Source organism: Cervus canadensis, chromosome 5, assembly GCF_019320065.1.
Source record: "Cervus canadensis isolate Bull #8, Minnesota chromosome 5, ASM1932006v1, whole genome shotgun sequence".
In the NCBI taxonomy this organism is placed as follows: Eukaryota; Metazoa; Chordata; class Mammalia; order Artiodactyla; family Cervidae; genus Cervus; species Cervus canadensis.
Window position 1 is genome coordinate 99746598 of NC_057390.1, and position 13195 is coordinate 99759792.

At 65.6% G+C, this 13195-nt stretch overlaps 1 protein-coding gene across 1 annotated transcript in view; it reads right to left on the reverse strand.

Annotated features, from left to right (window-relative positions):
- Nucleotides 1-9697, reverse strand: part of BRD3 (bromodomain containing 3) — a 35298-nt gene extending 25601 nt beyond the window's left edge. The window contains exon 1 of the mRNA XM_043470126.1: nt 9554-9697. The gene's annotated coding sequence lies outside the window, so the exon portion shown is untranslated. The remainder of the gene's footprint in view (nt 1-9553) is intronic.
- Between the last annotated feature and the right edge of the window lie 3498 nt (nt 9698-13195).

Sequence of the window (13195 nt, forward strand, 5' to 3'; positions counted from 1 at the left end):
ATCACAGGGTGAGAGAGGGTGCCCAGCAGTCATAAGACCCCAGATGGCCCCCCCACAACTGCGAGCAGGGCCCCCGCAACCCCGGGGGGTGGTCCCAGGCAGCGGCACCCCTCCGAGTTCCTGGTCTGAGTCTAACTTCAGCTGGGGATGCAAAGATGCCACAGACACGGGGGCCCCGCAGAAGGGCAGCAGGGCGTACCTGCTAGGGTCTGCCACACCAGGTTCCAAGTCCCAGCTGCCCTCCTGGCTGACCACCGGCACGGCCGTCAGCGGTCAAGCGCTTCCATGCCAGCCCCAAGGACAGAGGCACGGTGCCCACCCTCAAGGACATGGGGGCCAGGGGCTCCTGGACAGTGGCTAAAGAGCCGGGGACACCAGCCCCTCAGGGGGTCTCCTCACCCAGCAGGCCTGGACTCAGCGTGGGCACACGGACAGCCCACCCCCTCCCTTCAGCCCTGCCAGGCCCCACCCAGGATGGACGCTGGTCACCTGCCCACCTGGCCTCCCTGGCTAGGAACCCGGACAAGAAGACTGCAGGGGGGCCAATGTGGCCGGGTGCCTGCGTCCACTGGCAGAGACTCCAGAACCTCTCCCTCAAGAGAGCCCCGCGGGGGGTGCCCACAGGCCCCCTCCATCGAGAGAAACAAGGCAAACTCAGGAGTGCGGGTTTCCAGAAGGCTCCAGCCCGCTCCCATGGCCTAAGCCCCTGCAGCTGGGTGGGGGCACCAGGAGGGGCCACAGAAGGAGCAGAGGAACTGTCCGGCGGGGAGCTCCCCTCGGGGGCCCCAGGTCAGCCCCTGGCAGCACTACAGGGGCAGGCTGCAGGTGGGGAAACTGAGGCCCCGGGCACTCAGGCCCCCACCACGCAGACAAGCTGCCCCCTGGGGCGGGAGCAGGGCCCCCATAGACGCCCGTGACCCCCTGGGACGTGAGTGCCCCCACTCCAGTACACTCAGGGCACAAGCAGGCAATGCCCGCCGTGATCGGGCTGGGAGCAACCCGCAGCCTCACGGAACAGGCCGGAGCCCAACTTCCGCTCCCCCAACACCAGGCGTGTCCCAACGGAGCCCCCGGGGTCTCAGAACCCAGCCAGCGCGCCTGCATTCCTGCAGCCCCCAGGGTCTGAGACAACGTCCCAGGTCAGACACGACAGCCTGCAGGGAAACATGTCAGCCTCCCGGGGAGGTAAACACGGACACAGAAGGCCGACCCGCAGCGGCGAAGGGCCAGCTGCCGCTGCAAAAGAACGAGGAAGAAAGCTCACTCCTTGGGGCAGTGTTCTGGGGTCCCAGCTCCAACGCAGGAAGGCTGCCCGTCACGGGGGTCGGCTTCTCCACCCAGCCCGGGATGCCTCGGGGCCCCTCGAGGCTTGGGGGGGACAGCCGGGGCGGGTGAGGCGGTGCCCACCCCCAGCACCTCCGCCCTGGGCCAGCGCGCTGGAAACACCTGCTGGACAGTGAGAGGGAGGCGTCTACGTCCACACAGTCATTTGATGACCGTGGACTCAACGTCAGTGCTTTGGGGGTGACGGCGATGTGCGGTACAAGTCTTTAACAGTCCTGACGCTTCAGAGAGGAGGATCAAGTCTTATGCAGGAGATACGTCTGCTCTGTGATCACAGGGGTGGGAGCGGGGCTGAAATGACTGGGGGTCTCTGAGTAGAAGCGGAGCATGCAAGGGGCCTCCACGGCCCCTCTGCTGGCCACACTGGGAAGCCCCCACCTCAGGAAGAAGAGGCGAAGCCCCCTTTCCTGGGGCACTCAGGACCCTGCGCCCCCCACCCCACAGCAATAGTGAGGTCTGGGGGGCAGAGCCCTGCTCCCTGGGCTCCCGGCCCGGCAGAGACGACCCAAGGTTTGGGCACGGGGACTCAGGCAGGACGGCCCGGGATGGGGTGGGAAGCACAGGTGACAGAGCCCAGACGCAGGGGCAGACCTGCAAGGCGCCCGGGCTCCCCTTCACCCCGGTCTCACCTCCTGGGATGAACACACAGGAGCAAAACGTGCAGCCCACCCCCGACACCCCCAGGCCCGCTGAGAACCAGCCCTCCAGGAGAAGGCTGGGAGCGGGAGCGGGCGCGGGCACAGCGAGCTGGGAGCTCTTGGCCTCGCCATGACGAGGCTCACGCATGCCCTGCGTGGGGACCCCCGGACCCCAGCCCCTCAGAGGGGAGAGCGAGGCTGGGAGCACTCCCCCCTCCACACACACCTCCTAGGGAGCCCCCACACACACACACCTCGCGGGGAGCACCCCCCCACACACACACCTCACGGGGAGCACCCCCCCACACACACACCTCCCTAACCACACACACCTCCTGGGGAGCACCCCCCCACACACACACACACCTATCTTCCCACCCACACGCACCTCCTGGGGAGCACCCACCCACACACGCCTCCCAGGGAGCACCCACACACACACACCTCCCAGGGAGCACTCCCACACACACACACACCCCCCAGGGAGCACTCCCCCCACACACACTCCCAGGGAGCACTCCAAACACACACAGCCTCCCAGGGAAGCACCCCACACACACACCTCCTGGGGAGCACCCCCACACACACACCTCCCGGGGAGCACCCACACACACACACCTCCCAGGGAGCACCCCCCCCACACACACCTCCCGGGGAGCACACACACACACATCCTGGGGAGCATCCCCCCACACACACCTCCCGAGGTGCCCGCCGCCAGGCCTGACGGCAGCACCACAAACATGCTAAGGTCAGAGTGAGAGAAGCCTTCCCTCGAAGAGAGGGGATCCGAAACCACCCGGGGCGGAAACGCTGACAAACCGCAAAAGCCCTCGAACGGCGAGAGGAAATGCAGACAGGGGTTGGGGCGGGATCCCACGGGAGGGCCCAGAAAGCTGAGCGGCTGGCTCAAGGCAGTGGAGGGGTGGGGCCAGGGGTCACTGCGCGGCCGCCTCACCCTCTGGGGCCACACACCCGCCACTCCGTCGCGAGGGACTCTGCAGGACACGTCCAGCCACAGGCGGGGGCGGGGGCGGGGGCGGGTGTCCCAGCTCCACAGCAGGCGGGCCCAGAGGTCACGGCCATCTCCCCGCCCCTTCCCAGGGTCCCTGGGCTCAAGGCTCTGGGACCCGCCTCCTTCCTCCCCAGGGAACTGTGATCAGAAATAAAACACAAACTCAGCCCCTCTAGGAGGGCTCAACCCGGAGGGCCGCATCGAGAGGGGCTGGACACCAGAGCCCTTCAGGTTCCTGGACAAACAAGGGCAGAGTGTGGACCTCTGTCCAGGGGCCACGAGGGAAACCGCCCAGAAAACGCAGCCGCAGCGGCGGCTCCGACCCTCCCGCCGCAGACAGGACCCAGCGGCCGGAGTTGGGCACTCCTGGGCGGCCTGGTCTCCTCCATGTCTCGGGAGATGCTGGGGGGAGGGGGGGTGCCCAACCCAGGGGCTGCTCACTCACCACCATTGGGGGACATGCTTTCAGCCATGGCCGGGGGGTTAGCGGGGAGGTGGGCAGGGTCAGAGGAGGAGGCAGAGGGGTGAGGAGCCGCAGGACGCTCTTAGCTTGGGGGGCGTCAGGCCGAAGGGGGATCTCGAGCCAGTCAGGCTGGGGGGAGCCTGGTGGGGGACGTGGGCACGGAGGGCGGAGGTCAGAGGCTGGAAGAAAGCCTGGGACGGGCGCCCCATCCCAGTGTCAGCTCCTCCCCACCCCCAGCCCAGCTCAGACCCTGCGGCCTCGCCTCCTGAGTTGGGGGGATCCCCCCCACCATGACGCTGCCCCATCTTCCTGGGTCCCATCCCAGCATTGGCGGGGGCCACAGGGGCTCCATTTTCCGGGTGGGGTGGGAGGTTCAGTGGTGAAAGGGCCCAGGGCAGAGCCAGGCTGTGAGCAAGGCCATCCACCCAACCCCGGAGGCTCCGCACCACATCCCAGAACGGCCGGGAGAGACCCACAGAGACACAGCGCTGACCCGCAGGAAGGGGCCAACCCGCCGCCCCAGCACCTCTGCCAGGGGCGGCCGGGCCTCAGGAAACAGGAGGCGTGTGGGCAGGGTCGGCTTCAGTGACAGACGGAGCCAACTGCCTCCTCCAGCGAGGGGACGCAGGGGCCCGGCGAGGGGCCTCCGAGCGGGTCAGCCAGGCGGGCAGGGGCCCCACACACCCCAGGCCCTGCTGGCCACCACTGCCCACCTCGCAGGGGTGAGTGCCACCACAGCGGCCACCCAAAGGGCCGCTCCCCAGAGCGGCTCAGCCCCGACCAGGGCCTGAGCCCACCCAGGGTCAGGGCATGACCCCCCCAGGCCAGCCCCATCGCATGCCCACAGCACCCCCGGGTCTTCGAGGTCCGAGTAGTCAGAGCTACGGTTTTCCCGGTGGTCACGTATGGATGCAAGAGTCACAGCGTAAAGAAGGATGAGCGCCGAAGAATTGGTGCTTTTGACCTGTGGTGTCGGAGGAGACTCTTGAGAGCCCCTTGGACTGCAAGGAGATCCAACCAGTCCATCCTAAAGGAGATCAGTCCTGGGTGTTCATTGGAAGGACTGATGCTGAAGCTGAAACTCCAATACTTTGACCACCTAATGTGAAGAACTGACTCATTGGAAAAGACCCTGATGCTGGCAAAGATTGAAGGCGGGCGGAGAAGGGGACGACAGAGGATGAGATGGTTGGGTGGCATCACCGACTCGATGGACATGAGTTTGAACAAGCTCCAGGAGCTGGTGATGGACAGGGAGGCCTGGCGTGCTGTGGTCCATGGGGTCACAGAGTCAGACACGACTGAGCGACTGAACTGAACTGAACTAAGGAACCAGCCTGGCCCACCGAGAGTCCTTGGCCCCCTCCTGACGCCCCCATGTCCTCTCAGCTCTGCACCCCCCACAGCTAAGGCTCCTCCTCAATCCAGTGCTCCGTGACACCCCATGTTTCTGCCCAGCCCACCAGCCTACCTGGAGAAGCCAGCCTCTGACCAGCTCTGCTGTGGGGTCACTGCTCACAGTGGGGGTCAGGCCAGCCACGCCCCCTGAACTGTGGGAGGCTGTCCCCACCCCCCTCAAACAATCCACCCTTAAGAAAAACCAAAGAAACCATAGAGACGCTGCACCAGCGGTGCATGTCAAGGGCTGGAAAGCTCCAGGGGAATTCTCGGGACGGGGTGGGGGGCACGCGAGGGATGGGCCACTCGGAAGGGGGGATGACGCCAGGGGACACACGGAGGACAGCCTGACCAGCCCCCACGCTCCTGGAGAGGGAGGGGGGGACCAGCCTCTCCGGGCCAGTCGGCCCCACAGATGATGCTGGGGTCAGGCGGTCACTGCACTTGCCGGGGGGCCTGGCCCTGCGTGCGGTCACTGTCGCCTGTCCCAAAAGACAACCCCCATTTGACACCAACAACCGTCTGGGCAACTCCGGGATCCTGAGTGAGAGGAGGCTCCACATACACCATGCGTCCCAGATCAGACCTAGGCAGTGGCCGCGCCCGCCAGGGCCCTCCCAAGCTCATACCCCGGGCGGCGGCCCTCACAAGGACGCTGACCCTTCGCCCCACGTAACAGACGGGACCCAAGACCTAGAGGGGCCGGGAGGCTGTGGAGCCTGAGCAGGGAGGCGGGAGATCAGGCTGGGACTCCACAACCACCAGCCAATCCCAGTGTTGAGGGGCAGCCAGCGCCCCGCCCCCAGCGCTAGCCCAGAGCGGCACCTCGCATGGCCCAGCCTCGGTAAGCCAGGGTCCCCACACAAACACGCTCCCTGGGTGCCCACACGTTTCCAGGGCAGCAGGGCGCCCACTTGAGGGCTGGCCGGAGCCTGGACGCCCTGGAGAGGGACCCGCACGCGCTCTGAGCGTGGGGGGTGCCCAAGAGTCAGGGGTCACAGCCGCCACCCCTGGGACCCTTCCCACAGCCCCAGAGCTCACACGCTTACCGAGCGCAGTCTCTCCCTGCCCTCGGGGTGTGGGGGTGCAGGCTCCGACATCTCAGGGGACCGGCACACGGCCAATGGTGTCTTCCCCACCCAGACCCCCAACGGCCCAGCCGGGACAGCCTGCTGGCAGCTGAGACCGCAGAGCACAGAGTGGGTGTGGCTTATCTGGGGCGCACAGGCAGCAGGGCCTCAGCTCTGCACCAGCAGCCCTGGCACCCGGCGGGCATGGCCAGCGCTCTGCCCCAAGGGCGGGCAGGCTGGGGGCTGGGCAGCACCCCTCTGGCCCTCTCCTCCCACTTGCACCCGAGTTTCACCCTGCGACGCCGTCAGACCACGCTGCCCGCCAGCTCCTCCTGATAACACGGCACGAAGGTCCAGCTGCTCGACACGCATTCCCGCCCCCAGCTACCAGGGACCTCGGCGGGGACCCCGCAGCGCCAGCTCCTCACAACGGGGCAGCATCTGGGACACGTGTGCCCCCAGCCCTCCCGAACACACTCCTGATCACCCTCCTGAGCCCAGATTCCAACACTTGTAGGAAAACCCCACGGGGCGCCTGCGGCACCCGGCACCCCAGGTGGCAGCCCCTGAGCATGGGGCGTGTCCTCCCAGGCGCCTCGTGACCTCCTGACCAACTCCCCCAGTTCTGCGGCAAGGATGGTGGAGGGCGTCCCCCCATGCGCCTGCCAGCTCAGACTCCAGCTCACAAAGACCTTGACAAGGGGTTAGGTTCAGACCAGGTTCTCATATGCAACAGTGAAAACCTGGCCGCAGAAACAGAGGCTGACCCACAGCGCTGACGCAGCGGGGCCTCTGGACACACCCCCCACCCCGGCCTAGGTAACTATCATCTCCACTTGCAGACCCAGAAACGTCACCCTTGGCCTTTAAGAGCCCAGCGTTTGTCGGAGGCAGGACCACAGGCCCCCAGAGCGGGGGTCCAGGTGCCAAAGGGGTTCATGACTCAAGGGGGAGCTGAGGGGGTCAACAAGCTGCCCGCCCCCTGGGCACCTACCGATCAGCACCCTCGACCAAGTGCCCGGGCCACCCAACAGTTAAGACACCTGTGGACCTTGTCCACGGACACCAGGGGGCAGAGCTCGGGGTGCGGCGGAGGGCGCTCTCCGGACAAGCTCCCAGCAGACAGGTGTGTGCCCAGCACGATGCAGCTCTCTGCCACATGTCACTAAAGTTCCCTTTGGAGGCAAGGAATGCTGACTAGACGCTGGCCGCTGGCACGGGGTCTACGAAGACCTGACGGGCGCCCTGTGCCTCTACAAGCCCGCCGTCTGTCAGGCAGACCGGAAGGAGGACCAGCTACTCGCCAGACTGCCCTGAGACTGGTGGGGAGGGTGGGGGGTCTGCAGAGCGGCTTTGCACATGCATCTGGGCAGACGCTCCCTGGGGAAACCCCACTCCCGACCTGGGCCAGCTCCCCCGGCCCCACAGGATGAGGAGCGCTGCTCCCCAAGGAGTACAGGACCCCAGTGGTGGGTGCAGGGCCAGGCTGGCCGGGGCGGTGTCCTGCACCAACCACTGCACTGCGATCGGTGGCAGGGGGCCAGCGCTCCCCAGAGAGCCTCTGCCGCCCAGAACCAGGAAATGGCCGTGGGCGCGGGGCGCGGGGCTCGGACGACTGGCAATGCGCCAGGCTGGAGGAAGAGGGCGCAGGAGGCGCGGCTGGCCCCGGAGGGCGCTGGGCGGGCGCTGTCTACCCCGCCGCACCGCCCCCCCCCCTCCACTTTCACTTTCTGCCCGCGAGCCCGGCGGGCCCAGCGTATTTAACAGATTGCCTCCGGCCCTCCGAGCTCACTTCCCAAGCGCGCACGGGCTGTTGTGGAGGGAAGGCAATTACTCCACTTTCTAAAAACAAAACAAAAATCGACCGGCGCCGCCTGGCCCTCCTTCCCCGGACGTCCCCGCGGCGGGGCTGGGGCTGGATCGAAGCTTCTGAGGAGCTGCTGCGGCGGGATTCCAGAGGCCTGCCCCCCTCCCACCTCCCAGGTTACCAGAAAGGTCAGGGAGAAACAGCCCACTCCGCCCCGCGTCCCCTCCCGCCCCAGACGCCGTGCGCCCTATCTCTCCGGATCTGTAACCGCGAGCACACATCAAGGCCTCACGACAGAGAAGGGCAAACAGAGCTTTATTTGCAAATAAGAGGCTGGATTCCCGGCTGCAGGAGGATGGTGGAGGGGGAGGGAAGCGGGGAGGTCCCTAACTCCTGAAGCCAGACCCTCGCAGGGATTCAGGCCTTTTCTTCACCCCCTTGAATGCCAACCTCTCCCCCAGGAGTAATGCCATCCAGGGACTCAGGAAAAGAACCCCCATTTTAAAGAAATAGTCAGGAAGAAAGCCTACAAAACAAGGTTTAAAAAAAAAAAAAACTTTTTCCTCTGTCCTCACTTGGGGGGAGGGGGCGCGCAGCGATCCCTCAGTTACACGCCTTCCGCCCCCCGCCCTCCCCGGCCCATAGTTTGCCCAAAGGATACACAACAGCACCCCCCAGCACCATTAACTTTGCAGCCACAACCCAGGGAACACACGGGAAGGAGCCCCAGTTATGCGCTTTTGGGTAGAAAGCTTCCAGCCAAAATGAAGGATCGCAGGATGGTCAGGGACTGGGCCCAAAGGCGGGAACCCGCAGGGTGGACCACGGGACGGCCCCCGGGGGGTCTGCCGGTGGACCCGCGCCATGCTCCCACTCTTATCTTTCCAAAACCGCCCCTGGCCCCGAGGGAAAAGGAGGCGACCCAAGGCCTCCACCCCCGGCCCTGACCCCGACGAGCAACCGGCGGAGAGGACTCCCCCGAGCCCCACGTTTATTCTTGGGGAGCCCACGAGGGCCGGGGGAGCCGTGTGAGGCCTGGGGTGAGCACTTCTCCCCGATGGGCTTGTGCCGCGCTGTCAAGCCAGGGCCCAGCCCAGCTCCTCCCGCTCCAACTCGATCTCGCCCGTTGTAAGCGCTTTTCACGCTGTTTTTCAAAACGGGAACTCCTCTGGGCTGCAACGACCCAGCAACTCCAGAGGGACGTTGGACCCAGCAACTCCAAAGTCAGCTCGGGCCCCTAACTCTGTAGCGAGCGGCCTCCACGCCGCGCCGCCAGCCTCGCCCCCCGCCCCAGCCGCGGCGACAGCCCCCGCGCGAGCCCCGCGGCCAGGGACCGAGGCGGGCCGGGCGCGCGCGGGCAAAGTGGCGCCGAAGCTCTACCTTCCCCTCCGCGTCCTCCCCGATCCCCCCTTCAAAAGATGGCGGGCGGAGAAAAGGGGGGGAAAAAATCCTTTCCGTGAGGGAGGGAGCGCGGGAGGTCGCTGGCGCAGGGCGCGCGGGCCGTGCCAACTCCAGGCTGCGAGCCCCGGCCGCGGCGACGCCCCCGAGCCCGGGACGCGGGCGGCCGGGAGGGCGCGGGCGGAGGGCCGAGGGGAGGGGTCCGCGCCGCCGCCGCGACCCCGGGCCGCCGCCGCGCTTTGTTGCATCGTGGCCGCGCACAAAGGCGGCGGCGGAGACGGCCGCCCGGGTGCCAGGCTCCCCGGACGCGCCGGCGGCCTGCGCGGGGCGCACGGGGCCGCGCTCCCCGGCCCGCCCGGCCCGCCTCCGCCCGCGCCGCCCGCCGCCCCGCGCGCGCAAGGAAGCAAAAGAAAGGCGTACTTGGCCTCGGCGGCTCCGGCGGCCGTCCCCTCCCGGCCCGCACGGCCGGCTCCTCTTTGGCTCGCCGGCCCCGGCAGCATAATAGACGCGCCGGAGCCGAGCAGGGCTCATGCGCTGCGCCGCGGCGCCTGGCGGGAGTCGTAGTCCGCGGCCGGGCCCGCGCCGGGGCCGCCCAGGGGAGGCCGTGGCGCGCGGACTACATGTCCCGGCCCCGCCGGCGCCCCGCCCCGCCCCGCGCGCCCCCGCCCGCCGCCCGCCCCGCCGACCCGGCCGCGAGCGGGCCCGGCCCGGGGGGCGCGCGGGGGCGGGGCTCGGCGCCGGTGGCGACTCGGAGACCCTGCGCGGCGCCCCCGCGCCCACTCCGGCGCAGGGGACACACGCCTCTGGGCGTATTTCCTGGTGCCCAAAGAGGCGCGCAAAAGGCGGGAGGACGGCCAGCGCCCGCCTGCCTCTCCCACTCTCGCCCGAGGACCCCCGAGTCGGTGGGGCCGCCCTGGAAACCCGGGCGCGCACGGTCCGGGCGGCGCGCACCTGCCGGGCGCCCATGTTTGTAAACAAACCGCGCGCCTAATTAGCCTGGCGGGGGCGCGCGCAGGAGGGCGGGGGCGGGGCGTCGGCGCGCGCGCAGGGGCGGCCCCGCCCAGGGAGGAGCCGCGCTCGGCCGCGCCCCCATCTGCCCCACTCCCGCCAGCCCGCCCACCTCCGGTCCCGGTATCAGGCTGGGGCCTGGTCGCTCGAGTTCTTGGCCGTGGGAGGGGGCGCCAAGTGCCCCGTGCTGGCGAGAAGCAGGGGACGTTCCCGGCTCTGCCCTGAGACCTGCCCCCCGCGCCCCGCCCCCCCCCCGGCCAGCCTCTTTCCCATCTTCCCCTGTTAGAGGCAGGAATGAGATCAAAGGTCCCTAGGCTGGGATTCCAGCAGTGGGCCCCGAAGGTAAAACCTGTGGGCCCTGGCCCTTTTCTGTATTTTGAAAGATTCAGCTCCTCGACACGTTTGATATCTTTTTTTGGGGGGTGGCAATTCCTCCTTAAGTCGATTTTTATCTAGCTATAACCTAAAGTAGGCTTCCCTGGTGGCTCGGAAGGTAAAGCGTCTGTCTGCAATGCAGGAGACCCAGGTTCGATCTCTCAGTTGGGAAGATGCCCTGGAGAAGGAAATGGCACCCCACTCCAGTATTCTTGCCTGGAAAAATCCCATGGACGGAGGAGCCTGGTAGGCTACAGTCCATGGGGTTGCAAAGAGTCAGACACAACTGAGCCACTTCACTTTCACTTTCATAACCTAAAGTGGATACACTTTGCCTATACTAGTGAAAGTGAAAGTCACAGTCCTGTCGGATTCTTTGTGACTCCATGGACTGTAGTCCATGGGATTCCCCAGGCCAGAATACTGGAGTGGGTAGCCGTTCCCTTCTCCAGGGGATCTTCCCAACCCAGGGATTGAACCCAGGTTTCCTGCATTGCGTGTGGATTCTTTACCAGCTGAACCACAAGGGAAGCCCTTCCATATGTTAAACCCCCATGGAAAGTCAAAACATAACAAATTTTCCTTGGTACCCGCTGATCCTGCCAGCCGCAAGGTGGAGTTTCCTTGTGTGGGCTGGATCCTTCCCAGGCCCCTGAGGTCACTGGGTTTGTTACAGGTTGAGCAGGCGTGCTGCTGCCGCAGATGTGGGCGTCTTTATAAAATCAACATTAAAGCGGACGCCGGCTCACCTGAGCGGGTGCGGCCCCACACCCACCCAGCGCAGGCCTTCTGCGCCCGGCTTACAGGTGAGGAAACCCTGGGCGCTGAAGTGGCCGTGGGGCACAGAGAGCTGAGACACCAACGCCTGGCCTCCGGAGAAGTGCAGCTTGTAGAGGAGGCCAAACCCTTCCCCCACCCTCCCAACTGTCCGTTTCCTGGAACACGGGACTTCTTACACCCCGCGGGGACAAGGCTCTGGCTGGGGAAGACCTTAGCCTCTTTAGTTTACAAACCTGAGAAGGTTGGAGAAGGGAGGTGAGGACCTGCCGATGAACTCCTTTGGAACTACCATCCCGGTCGCAGCTTTTCCGCAGCCCCACCTTGGCACCCCAGTTTACCCACTTCTGTTTTAGTCATCGCCTTCCTGCCGCCTGGTTCTCATCCTCATGGGTATTCTGGGCTCTCTGGCCATCAGCATGGTCCACCTTTCTGCTGAAGAAGATCCCACCCCACTCCTGAGGCCAAACAAAGAGCCTCTCCACCTGGTCCAGACCTTGCAGGGACTTGGGTGGCACGCACACAGAGGCCATCCATGACCAACCAGGCTGGCAAGTCTGCAGACAGAATGCCCAGTACCCTGGTCATCCTCCTCTGGCCTCCCACTGACCGGAGGAGTCCCTCCCAGGAGTCTAGCAGGAGCCTGGGCCGCCCCTGAGAACCTGGGTCTGATGCACAGACCTAGGTCCTTGCCTCTTGCTTTCCCCCTGTCCACTGGTCCTCCTTGCTCACTCACCCACAGCCAAGAGAGCTCAGCCAAGTGACCTTCCCTGAGGCTGGAGAAGTCTCTGGGAAGCAGAATCAGTAAGAGAAACGTGAGCGATGCTCACATTTGAGAGCTCGGCCCCTGGGCTAACGACCCCTCGGGCCCAGTGAAAAGTCCCCTCCCCGAGGCTTCTTCGGGGGGTTGGCCCTGAGCTCCCCACCTCCTCTGGCTCCATCCTCTCCCTCCCAAGGCTCTCGTAGCTTTGACATGAGCGACTGGGCCTCCATGTGCCTGGGACACAGTCACTTAATCGCCCCAGCCGGGGTTTTCTCGTCTGTCAAAGGAGGATAAAAATAGGGCCTGACCCTGCAGCTGCGGAAGGAGAAAGGCACGTGAGGGGCGAGCGGGCCCCCGGTCTGCCTCGGTCTTGGCTCCCGTCTCTGGCCTGGTCTCTCACTTAATTAGGCTGCGTATGGGCCGTCTGCACCCTCAGGGAGTGTGACAATTCCCTGAGAGCAGGGCTCCAGGCCCCCCACGCCCTACAAGAGATCCAGCGCGTCGTGGCCGTGTGAACAACCTTTCCTGCACCTCTGCCCCCTCTCCAGGCCCCATCTGTGAAACTCAGGGCAGCCAGACCCCCAGCAGCTAGGGCAGCTGCCCCATCAGCCCAACAGGAGCCCTGCAGACCTAAAGCCGTTTCCTTAAAGCTTGCACTTGGCCTTGATTAAGCCCTTGCTCAGGCCAGCCCAGGACTCAGGGCCTCAGCGGCTCCCTGCCACAGTCTTCCCCGGCCACACCCCTGGAGACCCCAGTCGGCGATGCTGTTGGTTTATAGTTGAGTCAATACACAAGTCTCTTAAAAGTTTCGTTATCGTGCGGCCTTCCCCCAGAGACTGCGGAGGATGCAGAACAGCTAAGGAAAGGGAATCTCTGTCTCCCCCCAGCACCGGCTGAGCCATGGTGGATGGGGGCAAGGGTGTCTACTCCTGCAGTCCCATGATGACCATTTAGGGTGAGCCAGCTGCAGCGGCGAGAGCTTTGCATACAACATTTCACTGACTCGCAGGTTTTAAGAGGTAGGGACAATTATGCAGATCTTCCTGACAAGGGATCAGACCCAGGTCTGCGGCCCTGCAGACAGATTCTTTACCATCTGAGCCACGTAGGGAAGCCCTCAAAATGGAGGCACCGTGAGG